Raw genomic sequence first — 17,069 nt, 5'->3', positions numbered from 1 at the left:
AATACTCAAAATGTTCTGGTTTCATTGAAAGTCACCCACCACACCAGGATCCAGGAAAAACTTGATTTAAATGAGAAAAATCAACCAAAAGAGTCCAAACACCAAAATGATACAGATATTAAAATTATTTGTTTGATAAGGAATTAACAACAACAACAAAGCTTTCACATTACAAGCACAAAGGAAAGTAAAGATAGGAGTCTTCAGGAAGGAAATCGAAGATAAAAGATGAAACAAATGGAAATTTTAGAACTGTAGAATACAATAACTAAGACAAAAAGCTCAGTGGATAGAATGGAGAGACAGAAGGAAACCAGTGAACTTGAAGGCAGAACAATGTTTATTGAACAGTAGGTAAACAAGAGAAAAGCCGACTGAAGAAAACGCACAGAGCAATGGTGGCATGGGCACTTACAGCACAAGACCTGAACCACGGGCCTTGGTGGTCCTGGATGGAGATGGGAGGGCAGGACTGCAAAAGTAGCTGAAAAATAATGACTAAAAAGTTCATGAATTTAGCCAAAGATGTAGACCTATGGATTTGAGAGGCTGTATGAACTACAAAGAACACCTGAAGAAATCCACAGCAAGACACATCGTCAAATTTATGAAAACCTAGGACAAAAGAAACTTTAAAAGTAGTGAAGAACATCTTAGCTGACATGCAATGATGGGGAATTTCTCATCAAAATAAAGGGTTTTTAAATGCAGAGAGAAAAGGCCTGTCAATCTTAAATTCCGTATTCAGTGAAAATATCCTTCAGTCATGAAGGACCTAGGATACTTACAGATGAAGAAAACCAAGAGTACGTATTGCCAGCCCCCATGATCTGATGGAATGACTAAAGGATGTTCTCTAAACTGAAAGGAAGCCACAAAAAATCAACTGTGGAACATCAGAAAGAAAGGAAGGACGCAAGAAGCAAAAAAATGGATAAATACAATAGACTTTCCTTCTTGAGTTTCCTTTATTATGTTTGATGGTAGAAGCAAAAACATAGCATGGCCTTATGTGGGTTTCAATGCAAGTAAATGACACATTTAAGGCAGTTACTTAAAAATGGGGAAGACCACGGTAATATAAAGACAAGTAAAGTTTCTATATTTCCTCAACCTGGTAAAATGCCCAAAGTAGACCGTAAGTGTTGGAGTTATATAGTCCTAGAGCAACCTCTAAAAGTCATACAAGATCAATCCAAATGCCATATAAATAAATCAAGATAAATTCTAAAAATTATTTAAGCAATTCCCAGAAAGGCAGATAAATGAAAAACAGAGCAAACTGAAAGCAAAACAGAAAATGGCAGATGTAGGTCCAAAAATATCAATAGGCACGTTATAATTGAATGGTCTAAACACTCCAACTAAAACACAGAGATTTGTAAAATGGATGTATATAAAAAAATGAACAAAACAAAGCAAAACCAACTAGCAAACAATGAAAATAGACCTAAGAAAACTGACCCAACTATAAGCTGCTTATAAGAAAATCACTTCAAATATAATAATACGGCTGGGTGGAAAATTAAAGGATGAAAAAAGATCTACCATGCAAACATTAATGAAAAGAAAGCAGAAGTAGCTCTATTAAAATCAGTTAGCATTGACTTCAGAGTAAAGAAAATTGCCAGAAACAGAAACAGACATTACATAATGATCCACCAAGAAGTAGCCATAGCAACCCCAAATGTGCATGTGCCAAACAACAGAGCTGCAAAATAATGGTAATGCATCAGGGATGGACAGAATCAGGAGGAGAGACAGACAATCCACACTTCCCGTTGAAGACCAGCACCTGTCACTAAACAATTCATAGAACAACTAGATAGAAAACCAACAAGGGTAGAGAAGAACTCAACAATCCTGCCAACCCAACAGGATCTAATCTATAATCACAGAACACTTCAAACAGCAATGGGATCTGCACTCTTTTCAAGTGCCCATGGCACATTTACCAAGACAGACCATACCCCGAGTCAGAAAACAAACCTCAGTAAATTTAAACAATTGAAATCATATACAAGGTGTTCCTTGGTCACAGTGGAATTAAGCTGGAAATCAATAACACAGAGAGCCAGGAAAACCCCCAAACACGTAGGAACTAAACAATATACTTCTAAATCCTCCTTAGGTCAAAAAGGAAATCTCAAGGGAAATAAAAGAAGTACTTTGAACCAAATGAAAATACAAACACACTGAACTGAATATATAGGATTTAGAGAATGATCCCTAGGGAGTTAAAAAAAGAAAAAAAGCTAATGAACTAAGATTTACAACAGAAGCTAAGGATGAATCAGTGTCTCTGTCACAGAATATCAGTTTCTTAGTATTTTGATGTGATTGTATGGTGTTTTACCTTATTTTTTTTAGAAATTAGTAATAATGATTACCATCAAGTACTAGTTTTGTGGTGCTTTAAATGCTTTAGTGTTGTATATATAAAGAAGAATCAAATGGAAAACCAAATATCTACCGCATTTCAGAGAAGCAGTTCCACTTGCAAGTCCTTGCTAGACACTGAGTAACTAGACTATTCCCTCAAATGCACTTACATTTCTTTTACATTAGAAACAGCCTCCTTCTGGGAAGGGCTTTGTTGTTTAAAGAAAAATAGAGACTTCATTCCATAGCCCTGATCCCAATGAGGACAACTTAGATTCAAGAGAAAGGAAGGCAGCTGATGTACTTTCTAAACATCTGGCAAAAACATTTTAAAACACTGATTTAGGGATCCCTGGGTGGCGCAGTGGTTTGGCGCCTGCCTTTGGCTCGGGCGCGATCCTGGAGATCCAGGATCGAATCCCACATCGGGCTCCCGGTGCATGGAGCCTGCTTCTCCCTCTGCCTGTGTCTCTGCCTCTCTCTGTGACTATCATAAATAATAAATAAACCAACATTTAAAAAAAAAAATAAATAAAAAATAAAACACTGATTTAACACATTGGGAGGGATTTATAGGAAGTTTTTTTTTTTTGCATGTAATATCAGAAGGAATGATTACGAGGCTGTTTCATTTTAAACTCAAAGTTCTAACAAACTGATGTGATGCTATCCTCTGAATAGCTACCACTGACCCGCCATCACTTATAGGTTCCTACCTGGGAAGTCTACCTTAAAACCCTGCTCATAATTATTATATGAGCAAAAAAGAATCAAAATGTCATTTGCTATTCCTAACAGTAAAAGAATACCATGAACTACTCAATACTGTTGATATAAAACATGAGGGAGATGTTATAAAACTCAATGACAGGTATAAACATCCTTCAAAACGCATGTAAGATCAATCAGCCCAATTGATTACCAGCAGCTTCATGCAGGTAAGACAACTGCAGGTCCTAGTGGGAGCCATGCTTATAAAATGCCTTCCACTGGGAGCCCTCCCCCAGGGGGTAACGGCGCTTCCCTCCCTAACATCCAGTACACAAGTGGAAGCTCGGGGAATTCAGCTGAGAAAACAGGGCGGGTGGAGAATGAGTATGAGTTATGTGATCAATCAAGTCAGAAGTCAATGCAACAGATAGGATAATTAGTATAAAATTAGTGTGTCATTAATCTGAAATGAGGAAACGCGGGTGGGGGGAGAGAGAGAGAGAGGGAGAGGGAGGGGGAAAGAAAGATTCAGACAGAGGGAGAAAGAGACTCATTCAAATTGCCTTAGGCAGTTCATTTATTGGAAAGTAGTTTATTGTGAAACTGTGAACAATATATTAATGCCTCCAGGCAGATACTTTCTATTTGAAATATAAACTGAATCTTAGAGCTAGAAGGTCCTTGAAAATCATTTGGTTCTTTATTTTACACATGGGAAAATCACGCAATTCAGCGATTTACTGAAAGGCACAGCCAGGCAGTAGCAGAGCTGATCATAGAAACCGCTTCTACCAATTCTCAGTTTATTTCTGATCAGACTGCTTATCCTTCTCCCAAAATTGCTAGTGTCAAACAGAACTCTGGTATTTTTATTTTTATTTTTATTTTTATTTTTATGCACAAGACTACACTTCCTCCGGCTGACACACAGGGCAGTTGGTGACATGCAGAGAGGTGGGTGCTGTTGGCCGGCCCACCAGAAGGCAGGTGCAGGTCACTGACCACAGAGCCTGGTGGGGATTTGGTGCCCATCCTCAGGCCTGTGATCTCACCCCAGCGGGCTAGTTACCAGCACTGCTGTCTTTTGTGAGCATTTAAGACTTCTCTGGGCCTCTCTGTTCTCAGGAGTGAACTACTACACAAATTAACTTTACAACATGTGAAAACATATCCTACACAGCTACGTGTGAGCACACAGGGCTGCTGTTACTCTCACAGTGCTTTCTAATTGGTTCGCACACATCCAGACTTGCCCTTGTCAAAGCAATCTTGGCAAATAGTGAACAGAATCAACCTCTTCCATCACACCCATGAGGCTCTGGTCTTCTATATTAGTTCTTCCTTGTCTTCTAATTGCCAACAAATAAAGTATAAATCACCCAGCATGGCTGCAGGAAACCGCCCCACCCCCCCACCCCTGCCTGGCCCCAGGTAGACAGGATGACAGGGATGGTGGCCTGAACACATTACCCGTCTAATCAACTATACCTTTCTGCACATTTATGCCCTGATCAGATCATTCTTTCCTTCCAGAAAAAAAAAAAAAAAAAAAAAAACACTTTATTAAGTGCCCAAACACGGCCTACTCTATGACGCCTCACTGTGTCAGCTGCAATGTCAACGTTGAATATTCTCATAGAAGCCTTGCAGCAACATCCCAGTGAGGGACCATGTTTAGGGACTATTTTATAGTTAAAATACATTTAACACAGCCATTTCTCACCATTTAAAAAATTATCCTACTGTGGTTTTCAAAACAGTTCCACATTATATTGAATAAATTCTGGAGGCTGGTAACGACCAGCCTCCAGAATAATATCATAAACTATTTTGAGTTACTGTGATAGGAAACTCAAATTCTAAATTTAACAGAGGACATAACTTACAAAACAGTTAGTCACATTAAAAGAAAATTCATCACTTGATTCTTGCAAACAGTGATTTCCCTGAGTGCTTTTAAAACATCATTTGATGTATGCCAAAGATTTCGGGGGCATGGTGTTGCATGAAGCAAGGTACAAGTTGTTGATTTAATATTTTCAAAAGGGTGGTTCAGTTCTCAGAGCTGTCAAGATAGAACTAAATATGTTAGAAATTACTGAATTGATATTTCAGGAAAAACTGCATTTTCCCAAAAGTTTGGCACAGCTTTGATTTTTAAATAAAGGATTCTTATTTTTGTTTATGGCTAGTTCAACTGACTTAAAAACGTAAACCCATCAATTCTCTTAAATAATGTGGTAGTATTTACAATTAATTTCAAAGAACAAAATAATTAGTAAATATATCTGGGAATAATAGACTCTATGTCTTCAGCTTTAATGGATGAAAAGGAACATATAGATGTAGATTTAGATGTGATGTAGAGAGATCTATCCTCTTAAGTGTAAAATACCATAACAGTGAGAATATTAAAAACTGGAGAATCTAGAATATCATACATATACTGTTAATGTTCTGCAACTGGAATCTTATGGAATCAAGACACATTATCCCCATATCCACTGAATGCCAATAATCAATTAAAAAGTTGATTGACTTTTGGTTGTAATAACAGTCGTACTGCATTTATGCAATGAATTAGAGTGCACAATAACAATGCAGGCTTCTTAAGTCTTATCCAGTAAAATCTTCCAAACACTCTGTGCAATAAGTAAGACAGACTCACACAAATAAAAGCTATCTGAGCCACCAGTAAAAAGGGAAAATACATCAAGACCAATCCAATGAATAGATGGCCGTATGAATAATTTGAATTTGAAGGGGCTACTAGTGTTATTTTGAGAGATGAGTAGCACTGAAGCAGTAAACCCTCTGGGAGCAGAAGACATCCCATGTGAAGGAGTGTGTGCTGGCAAAAGAAGTGTGTTTAGAAAACAATGGAGTCCTGTGAGTTGGCTACACCTAGAAAGCTCACTGGTTCTCCTCTGGCCAAGACCATGGATTCCAGTGGTCTCTGACCACTACAAAGCATGAACATTGGTGCTGCCTACATGCTGAAAGAGGTGTCTGCAACTTAGTGTGATGCAAATTTGCTGCACAAAATTGTAAGAGATATTATTTTCTCCAACTCCAGAAACATCTGTTATTAAATAAGTTTTGCAATTCTTATTTCATATTTACTATAGTAATAGAAAATATGAAAAAGATTTTGCTTATCTGATAGGTGAAAATGCTTCAAAGTTTTGTTTTTTTGAATACTAATGAAGTTGAATATTAATCTATACATATTGGCCATGGGGTTGCTTCTTTAGTAAATTGCCTACTCATAACAAGATATACATTCTTGATTTTTCTCCCCAAATTGCTCATCCATCTTCTCCATATATAAAGCCATATACTAAGCCATTGCTGGAGTTCATGTTAAAACCTCATGAGTCATTCTAGATTTTTCTCTGTTCCTTACCCTCCATATAAAATCTTTCAGCCTCTACTACCTATTCAATCTCCAAAATATGTCTGGAAGTCATCTTGTAGACAGCTGCTATAGCTTTCCATCTAGTCTGCATTTCCTGGAGACTCTTTTTATTTATTTATTTATTTATTTATTTATTTATTTATTTATTTTTTATTTTTTATTGGAGTTCAATTTGCCAACATATAGCATAACACCCAGTGCTCATCCCATTGAGTGCCCCCCTCAGTGCCTGTCACCCAGTCATCCCCACCCCCTGCCCACCTCCCTTTCTACCACCCCTTGTTCTTTTCCCAGAGTTAGGAGTCTCTCATGTTCTGGCTCTGCCTTTCTGATATTTCCCACTCAAAAAAAAAAAAAAAATGAGACTCTTTATATAGTCATGTACTTTGAGAGTTTGGCCTAAAACAATCTCAGCTTGGAGGATGGACTGCTATTTTGCAATGCATTCTTCCAATAGGGACCTTGCTGTGTTTTTCCCCAAAAGTCACATGTCACGAGTGTTACAATCCTTCCACCCTCCCACTCTCAAAATACACTTTCCACAGAACTGCCAGAGTGACCATTTGAGATAGAAATCTGATTAGGTTGCTATACAGTTCAGATAGCCATGATTATCTACCATTTAGAAAACGTCTACATTTTTTTAAAAATTATTTTTACTTTGAAATAATTTCAATCTTCACAGAAAAATTGCAGGTACAATACAAAGAACTTTTCCCCCAAAACCATTTCAGAAAAAGTAGTCAACATGTTGTCCATCATTCCAAATATTAGAGTGTGGATTTCCTACAAATGGGGCTTTCTCCTATATAATCACAAGATGGTCAACAAAAGTAGGAAACAAAAGTGGATACATTACTACAATGTCACCCTTAGATCTCATTTAAGTTTTTCTAGCTGTTCCAATAACATTTGTGTGTATGAGTGCACATGTGCACACGTGCCAAGGGCAAACTAAACACTTGATAAATGTCAGCTGTCATTTTGAAAATAAATCCAAGCTACTCATTTTACAGAAGGAGAAACTGAGGTCTAAAAGGGAGATGTGACTTCAAAAGCATTCTTTAGAGTAAAATGATCCAGATCAAAATCATGTCTTTAAATTAATTAGGTCTCTTTCTTAATCTTTTCTTGATTCTGATGCTTTTGAAAATTACAAGCTAGTTATCTTCTAGAATGTCCTTTCATTTTGGTTTATCTCCTCTCTTTATAGGATTTGACTCAGGTAATGCATCTGTGGAGCAAAAACTGAAGTATAGTGTGTTATTTTCATTGTGTCCTATCAAGTTTGATTTGAATCATCTCTGTTGATGTGAACTTAAACTTACTTTAAGGTAACTTTATAGAGAAGCTTGGCAGATGCTCCTTGTCTGGGTAACCAACACCATATTTGAGAGCCAGGACATTTCTGTCACCTCCTTCTCTGTCTCTGTCTCTCTCTCTCAGTTGTAGCTGTCACATTAGCTAGAAACCAGAACTCAGCTTTGTCTTCTCCCTTTTCCTACTTCCTCCCAGCCAGTTATCAAGCAAATACAGCAAAAAGACCAACTTCACTTGGGGGAAAAGCTTTTCCACTTGTCAACATTAGTAGAGACAATGTCAGCTGACAGGGCACTGACTGAATAGAGGAGCCTGATCTTACAGGAAAGAGCTGGGCTGGGGAATCATTAGCATTAGTAGATCATACTAAAAAGAAGAATGAACAAAATCACTTGGAAAACATTTATGGAATAAGGAACAAGGACAGAATCCTTAGAAACACCAATATTAATGGGATTGTTGCAGGACAAGAAGCTCAAATAATAAAGTATCACTGAAAGGGTCCAACAGAGCCACAGGTAGAGGAAGAAGTAGCTAGAAGAAAGAGCCTTTCAGAGCTTCATCAACAGCAGATATACCTGCAGAGTGACTTAGCCAGTCTTTGAAAGGAGAAAAAATAGAGATTTGAAACATTTGCCTGTTTCCAGGATAAATAAGGATTTATATATCTTGCTCTGGGAAGAAGGAAAACTAACACATACTAGATCTCAATACACATTAGTCATTTTGTTAAGTATCTTAGAATGATCTTATTTAATAAAATCTCATGAGAAAAAAATGTAAGTAGGCATCATTATTCCTGAAGGTATAGTCCAAGCAATACTCAGTTGGCAAATGTCTTACAAATCGATTAGAACTCCGATCTTTCAGAACCTCAGCCTATGCTAGGCCATGTATACCAAAGAAAGATGAAAATATGTTCAGATTTCTATGATGATAAAACTAATACTATGTCAGAGCCATAGATTTCTGTTGCCCTCTCTTTAAGTGTTTATATTAGAGTTTGATTTTGTGAGTTATGAGTTCTTTTTTAAAACGTTCTGAAGGACAAAATTCTCCTCTGCCTTATAAATGTCCAAAATCAAATGTAGACCACACTAGTGATGATTGGAAGCAGGCATTTGGGAAATAAAGACTGGAGAACATATAATGCAGAAATATTCCCCATATATTTATCCTCTTAGTTATCCTCTAAGTTACCTCTTAGTACTTAGTAACCACTTAAAATATCAAGTGCCCTCTTAATGTAGAGAATACAGTAATCAGTAAAACACACAAAAGTCCCTGTTCTCACAGAGCTTCCCGTCACAGAATGAGATGACAGAGAATAAAACCACCAAATACAATATGCTAAGGGATCATGATCACTATAAAAAAATAAGGCAGGATCAAGGGCTCAAGACAGGTGGCAGTGGGGTAGGTGGAGTGTAGGGGCAGAAGAGGATGGAGCAGCACTCTTTAGACAGGGAACCCATGGAAGTCATCTGTGTCAGGATGATAAGTGAGCAGAGACCTTGAATCAGTGAGCCAATGTCGTGGCTATATAGGGGAAGAGCTAACAAGGCAAAATGGCAGGCCTTTGCCATTTGAGAAACAACAAGGAGGCCATTGTGGTTGACTTGGAGGAGATAAGAGATGGATGTTTGGAAGCTGGGGAAAGACTGTGTAGGAACTACTATAGTGGATATTTAATGGTAAATGTTCTATTTTGAACCAGTGAGCCCTTTTTATTTTAGTAATGTGTTCTATTCTACTTGATATTCACCGACAAGGACACTGTGCAGATGTTCAAACTCTAAAGATGGAGCCCTTAGAATGGAAGAAACCCATTAAGCTCACTGCCTCTATTTCTCTGGCAGTGCAGAGCAGAGGTTAAAAAGATACTTAGCAATTATCTACAACTTTAATAAGCTGAGTCCTTGTAATTAGCCATTCACGACATCCCACTGTGATACATCTAAGCATTGTAGTTTCCAGTTTCTAGATGGAGAACTGGAGTCAGTAATAAAGCTGAAGGCTCCTAAGGACATTATTTTCAAGTCTAGCTTAAATTTTAGGCTTACTAACTTCATGATATGTTATTAGACTGGAAAACCCCAAATCATGAATTGTTCTAGATGCAATACTCACATGGCTCATTACACACAAAGGTACTTAACAGCTTTTAAGTCAGAGGAGGAGAGTTACAATCCCAGACCCCTGTCTAAGGATTTTGTCTTCAACTGGAAATGCATGGGTTTAAGGCAGAAAGGTCAAGTTCATCACATGAAGACTTCTGCAGTGGCAGAAGCATGCCATTTTGAACACAGAATCAATGATGTGTCTCTGTAGGGTTACTTTGTTTGAATCAAAGAGAAGTTCTTTATCACCACACTATTGTTATATAAACTTTAGAAACTATTTTTAAAATCATAAGAATATTAGCCATAGAGATAAAAGTTTTGTAATGAATAGAAATAAGGATATAAAACATTGGCAAAATATTAGAGAGGAACACCTCTTAACAATATGTTAAGAATATGAGCTTTGTTGATAACCAGGTATGGGCCCAGCCCTAGCTATGTAGAATTTGGCAAGATTCTCAGTCTTTCTAAGCCTTTTAAAATGGGGAAGGTAATACTTACTTCAGAGTCACTGTGAGTGTCACAATACCTGTAACTTGGTGAGCACAATTCCTGGCATATAGTAAGCACTTAATAAACTGTAGCTCTTAGAAAAAATACTTTAAAAATTACACTGTTTTTTTATATTTAAGTGATAAAATGTATTAGTCTACATTTCAAGACTCCTTAAAATATACTTTTACAAAGATCTACAAAAGTCTCACATCCAATACTTTAAAGAGATCAATAAAATATTTCCATGCATTTTTATAATGTAATACAGTATAGGTTTTATATATTATAAAAGTCATTTTTGTAAAATTTCCATGAGGAATTCCTGCTTCTAAAAGAGATCAGTTATATCTACACAACATGGCAATATCTGATTACATCTAACATTTGACTATAAAGTGTAGCTTTTAGGAAATAAATAATGAAATAGTAAATGGTGTTCATATTTTAAACTATTTTTTCTGTATGTCATTTCAGCATGTGTTCCTGGGATTGGAAAGAGGCATCCTGCATGGTAACATGACCACAGAGATGTGGGTTATTCATACCAAGGACATTTTAACCCCAAAATTGTTTCCTAAAACAACTCTATATCTCATGCTGAAATAATTGGATAGTGAAGAAAAAAAAATAACTTACCCAATCAGAGATATATAAGAATTTCATGATGAAATTGGAATTTTTCTTTCTTGTAAAAATTTAACAGCATGAGAAACATTCACCTATTTTTATCTGTTATTTGATTGTCTATTATTTCTGGAAAATAAACAGAATAAATCAAATGCATTTTTCCTTTCTATATTCTAAATGTGGTCTTGACACAGATTCTAAAATATAAAAGCTCAACCTTTCCAGAGGGATCAAGCGATACTCACACCACATGGTTGTATGTATTCTGGAATCCATATAGGAAATCTCCCTGGTTTTATTCCGCTTGGTGTCTCTGTGGGCTGGTGAGTGGTAATTTAGGTTAATGATCGTCAGCTGCATTCCAAGCTTTAACACTAACCACCTCTTTTCACTTGTTTTCTCTCACATTAACTATCTACAGATGATTTCACTTGCAAAAAAGGAAATACTTTAAAGTGAGTCATCCTGAAGCCACACTGTAGGGGGTGCTGGTGGTTGTGTTCTCTGTGAGTTTACCACACCGGAAAACTATTTTGAGTTGATTGTAGAGTACTCATTGCCTGTTGTGTCATTGGTTAGCAGCAATCTTCATATAGTAACGTGTTACTAAATGGTGTATCACCACTACCTAGGATAACGAGCTCATTGCCCGAATTTTCTATAGAAGAGATACTGAGAAGAAATCTAAGGCAAACCTCAATTATCAAAATTCAGATCAGGGGGCTTCTGGGTGGCTCAGTTAGTTAAGCGATAGACTCTTGGTTTCAGCTCAGGTCATGATCTTAAGGATCCTGGGATGAGGCTCAAATTCGGCTCCTGAGCACTCAGGGGGAGTGTGCTTGTAGATTTTCTCTCTTCCTCTTCTTCTCCCTCTGCCCTTCCTCTGTTTGTACTTTCTCTCTCTAAATTAGTAGATAAAAAATCTTTTAAAAAATTCAGGTCAACTCTTGGTTAAAAAAAAAATAGAGTCCAGAATCTAAAAATTAAGATTTATTATCTTTCTCAACAATCTACCATTTTACAGCATTTTCGTGTTATCTCATGCAGCCTATATTTACAGTCTCATTAATCTTCTAAGCCACATAATAACCACAGTGTATTTTTTCTGTTTAATAGATGAAAATTCAGGGAGATACAGAAATATAAGTGGTCACACAACAGCTAAGCGCCTGCCGGTCCATCTGGTTTTCCTATTATGCGACACTTGCTCCGTTTTCAAAACCTTCTGAGATGCTATCAATATTTTAGAAGACATTTATAAAGACTATATCTGCCCTTTGAAGTAGAAATTTATTTGATGCAGCCCATATAGTAATTTCTAGAAATATAAAATTAGACATAAATCGATATCAACATGTATACATACCTCATTCCTTTACTTACAACAAAGTGAAAATAATCTGTATGTTTTAATAACTGATACCAATATTTTCTCAGCAAGGCAACAATAAAAATATTTCTTAAAAATATGAACAAACAAATACATAATACTTTAGGACATGGTTGAGGTAGAAAGTCAGGCTTTGTGTTGGTAGGATGGCTTCAAAAGAAAAAATCAGACCAGTGGTCATGAGATGAAAAGAGAGAATTGCCTTTAAGCTTTCAAAGAGAAGTTACATAAAAACATAAAAGTGGGAATTGAGGACTGCAGAGAAGATTCATGGGAGGACAGGACCCTAGCCATTACATGGAAAAATTGTCAAGAAAATCTCCATTTTTGCAGAGTCCAAAATGACAAACAAAATTTAAAATCTCAGCTACGTGATTTTTAATGTGTATTGGGTTCAAAGACCGGAAACACATCTTGTGATCCTCAAGTGTTTGGTGAAGCCTTCCTTACTCACAAATGCTTTGAGTAGAATGTGGTTGTGCTGGATAGAGTGAGAGGCTGGACATTTTCTCTCCTGTATTTTCATGAAGGTAAGCAGACTCATGGCATGCAAGCAAAAATGACTCTTAAAATACAAGACTTTTTATACTTAAATGGGAAAAATGTTTTAGAGAGAGCTTAGACACCTTTGTCTTTGGATATCAATGACTAGCCAATGGGGATTTGGGTCTTCAATTTCAGTGGCCAGCCCAGAGAAATATATGTATACATGAGGCCAATGTGTCTTGGACTCTGTACATTTTTCTGCTCAGCCACCTTCATCATGGCGATTTTTTCCTTATAAAATCAAAATAACCACTTCACTTTCAGACACTACATTTACAGTCCAAGTGGAAAGAAGAGAAAGTAAAAGTTGTGGCCCACTTGACTCCTTTTTGGCCAAAACCAATACCATTTGCTGAAGCCGCACTCAGTGAACAGCTTGGGCATCACTGCCTAGAGCTCATCCACATGGCTGTGTGTAGCTGGGGAGGTGGACACTTAGCTGGGCACATAGATGCTCCAAACAAAATTAAGATTCTGTCGTTAAAGAGAAGGGGCGCAGTGACAACACTTTGAGGCTGCGGAGCTCTCCAGGGTACTGGGGACATCATTCCACCTTATAAAAACAATTCTTAAAGTCTGAAAGTCCAGAGAACTGGGAGTTTGTCATTCTGTCCTCAATTTTAACAACGCTCTACGTGTTCCCCCTATTCATACCATAGAGTTAATTAATGCAAACAGTAGTTTCCTGGAATAGACTCATTAGGTAAATCCCAAATGGATCTCAGGCTGCCAGTTAGGAATAAAAAGATGTAGGCTTGTGTACAGAGACTGCATTAATTAGAACCCATCTGGTTTCATGAAAAGACTCCAAAATCTTTACAAGCCAAAAGGATGTGTTTTATCTGCTGTGACAATAGCAGCACCTAAGGCTCTCTGTCAACTGGTTTGGTAATTAGTATGCCAGGGCGTCTACAGCTTACTTTTCTGCTGGCCGCCCCCCCCTCCCCAAAGTTCTCCATGTCTAGCATATTTCGAGAAATCATTAAAGTCCACAGCATCATGACTGCAGAGACCCATTATTTCTTTTTTTTTCTCTCTTTTAAAGAGACAATATTTCCCCTTTCAGATTTTGTTAGTATTGACCAAAATATGGTCTTAGGAAATGAAATCTGCTTTGCAGATGCATTAGATCTATCTTGTTTTTTCCTGACAGAGTTCACATGGTATGTGGGGGGCATTCAGCAGACAGCACTGAACTGACAATGAGAAGGAATGAGGTGGTATTCTCTGATCTGTTGAGAGACCTTCAGGAAGGAACTTGACTATTCTGGCTTCCAACTTCTCATCTGCAAAGCCAGGAGTTTGGGCTAGATGATTCTCAGAATACTCTATGCTATGTAGATCATTTGATAGAGGTTCCTTTTATTAGAGGATAAAGAGTTGATTCCCCAATGCTTCCAGGTACTGTCATTCACAAAGAAGACTGAGAAGGGAGTGCAATTTGGGCAAAGACTAAAAAACAAAAGAAATGTAAAAATGTTAGTTTATGTCTAGACAATACTGAGTACCCACCTTGGTGGGAACTAATGAGAGGCACTCATAGGTAGGTTTAGCTATTAGATCACCCCAATTATTTGTAAATGTATATAAATAATTAAATATCCCCAATCAGAGACAAAAAAGTACAGTATGTACAAAAATGCATGATGTACATTTATGTATAAAAAATACTGGTAGCATTCCTTGTGGTCACCCTAATGAGGTGGCCGGGAGAACAGGACTTCTGTATATGAAATATAATATACAGCAATATATGGTAATAGTACTATGTGTCACCCTGATGATTGTGATGCCAGGACCGAAGCATCTTTTTTGTTTGGGTGGCAGGAAAAGAGTGATGGGGTAGAAATGAATAAGTCTGAAATGGAAATGATAACAAATGATCAATACAAGGGGACTATGCTTAGTCATGTAAATTAATTAAAAGTGATCTCTGTCCTTTTACTCATGCTAAAGAAGTAAACTTTATATCTATTAGAGTTCCATTTATTCCATAAATAAGTCACAAAAGAATACAATAAATGCTGTTAATAATTTACAGAGTTGGGGCTACTGGGATGGCTCAGTCAGTTAAGCATTCAACTCTTGATTTTGGCTCAGGTCATGATCTCAGGGTTGTTAGATCCAGCCTGGCATTGGGCTCTGCGCTCAGCAGGGAGTCTGCTTATCCCTCTCTCTGCTCCTTCCCCCACTCATGCACTCTCTCTCAAATAAAATCTGAAAAAAATAAGAAGCTGAAGAAAATAGAAGTTAATAAGGAAATAGAACTTCAGTATGCTAACTCCTATATTGAAGTTTTACTATTTTGTCTCCTCTTGTCCCCTGAAATGTGTATTTTCTAAAACCAGGTATTTTCATTATCCCCTCCAAGACCCTAATAATCTTTATATAGTGACTATTATAATTAGTATGATTAATATTGACCAACAATTTAGTTACTTAAGGAAGATTTTTTTAAATTTATATTCACTCTGCTATTTCTCTGGAAGAATACTGCTTTGATCTTCAGGTTCCAAAAGAGATTAAAAACCTCATAGCATCCACCTAATTCTTGGGAAACTTTTATGATAGAAAAACAAATAGACCCAGCCACTCCTTCTCACATGGTAATGCAGTTCAGATGGGTTAATTGATAAAAAGTGTCTACTCATGCATAATGCAGGATAATTATTCATAAATAAAGAGCAATTTTGGAAGAGACATGCCAGAAATCATGACTAGAATACTTAGTAAAGTTTTGGTTTAAGACTGGGTGGAAGAAATTTGCTAATACATTCTACAAATACTTATTAGACATCATCTGCATCACTCTGCTAGATTCTACTGATAAAATATAAATAGGACAATCCCTCATTGCAAATATCCAAATATAATGGAGAAAAGCAACCAACAAAAACTGTTATTGAAATGACATATTGTGATACATTAATCCAAGATTCTGAAAGCAGACTATAGCGGTGGCCACACCAGACTGATAAAGTCAGGCATACTCTGGAATGCAAGAAAGACAGTGAATCTCCTCAGAGATTGCCAAAAGTCAATTTGGCAAACAAAGGAGGTAAGATGATCCTAAAGACCCCAGGTTAAAACAGAAGTTACTGTAATGAAACTGGGTCTCTGAAATTCCAATTTGGCACCAAAGAAATATTTAAGTCAGCATGTTCTTTATCAAAAGGAAAGGAAATTAATCTAGGATGTCTACTTAGAAAATTTATATGCCTGAATGTCAGTAATAGCAATTAATTGGAAATAATATATATGATAACTGAGAAAGGAAGGGCCAGAGAACCTTCAAAGTCACTTAAAGAGGGATTGTCTTTGTTGAAATTTGGTCAACTGTAGTTTGAACTGATTGAAACTCAAAGGAACATTAAAAAACCCTTGAGGTTTACAGGACAAGAGATGGGGTTGAGGGTAGCATTAATGGCTTATAGTATTAGTAGCTTATGGCTACTTTGAAAAATGGATCCTGAAAACTCTGTCCAGAAAGTGACAGAAATTTAGGTAATTTCCATATTCAGAGCCCAAGAACATCACTGAATTAGGTTCAGACTAATTAAACTCAGGCTTTCTGCCCTACCTGGGTGGCTTCTCTCACATCAACCTTCCAAGAATATGATCTCATTTTCCCCACTGTGTTGCATTGATTGGTTTGCATGAACACTCGATGACTTTCTTCTCTGCTAACGACCATAAGCTTCTCAAAGTCAGAGAACCACTCTCTTTTTTGTACATCATTGTCTCTTCAGATCCGGCATGACACTAAGCAAAGTTTGAGTTGCAAGAGTGAACGGTGAGTGAATATATTAATTTACAAGAAGATAATCTGAGCAGGACCTTCATGATGGAAAGTGTACAACTCGACTTCTGCTTCCTGTCTGGTCTCACCTCCCAGGCAGAGCATCTGGAACGGACTGCCCCCTTCTCAACCAGTGGCAGCACCCCTCCTCTTTGGAAGGGCCTTGGCAAGTCTCTTTCCCAGAAAACATATTTTCCTTTGACTCCCAGCTTAAGAGTCACTGGAGGGGCATAGGCTATGTCTCCAGGCACACTACAT

The 17,069-nt window shown here is 37.2% G+C and overlaps 2 long non-coding RNA genes across 20 annotated transcripts in view; one reads left to right on the top strand and one right to left on the bottom strand.

Moving 5' to 3' along the window:
* LOC140630302 (uncharacterized) overlaps positions 1 to 11,213 on the top strand; it is a 24,980-nt gene extending 13,767 nt beyond the window's left edge. For 5 of the 19 annotated variants that reach the window (XR_012028088.1, XR_012028091.1, XR_012028087.1 and 2 more), the window contains 2 exons: positions 7,725 to 7,845; positions 10,924 to 11,210. This is a non-coding gene — a long non-coding RNA (uncharacterized lncRNA). Of the gene's footprint in view, positions 1 to 7,724; positions 7,846 to 10,923 lie in introns of all 19 variants that reach the window. The other 14 variants (XR_012028093.1, XR_012028098.1, XR_012028096.1 and 11 more) reach the window with 6 other exon arrangements.
* The window catches only part of LOC140630330 (uncharacterized), a 20,764-nt gene extending 3,695 nt beyond the window's left edge, over positions 1 to 17,069 (bottom strand). Inside the window, exons 1-2 of the long non-coding RNA XR_012028099.1 lie at positions 16,593 to 17,069; positions 11,086 to 14,464 (exon numbers count right to left, since the gene is read on the bottom strand). This is a non-coding gene — a long non-coding RNA (uncharacterized lncRNA). The remainder of the gene's footprint in view (positions 1 to 11,085; positions 14,465 to 16,592) is intronic.

This window comes from Canis lupus, chromosome 1 (genome assembly GCF_048164855.1).
Source record: "Canis lupus baileyi chromosome 1, mCanLup2.hap1, whole genome shotgun sequence".
Taxonomy (NCBI): Eukaryota; Metazoa; Chordata; class Mammalia; order Carnivora; family Canidae; genus Canis; species Canis lupus.
This window is presented reverse-complemented; position numbering and strand designations above follow the sequence as displayed.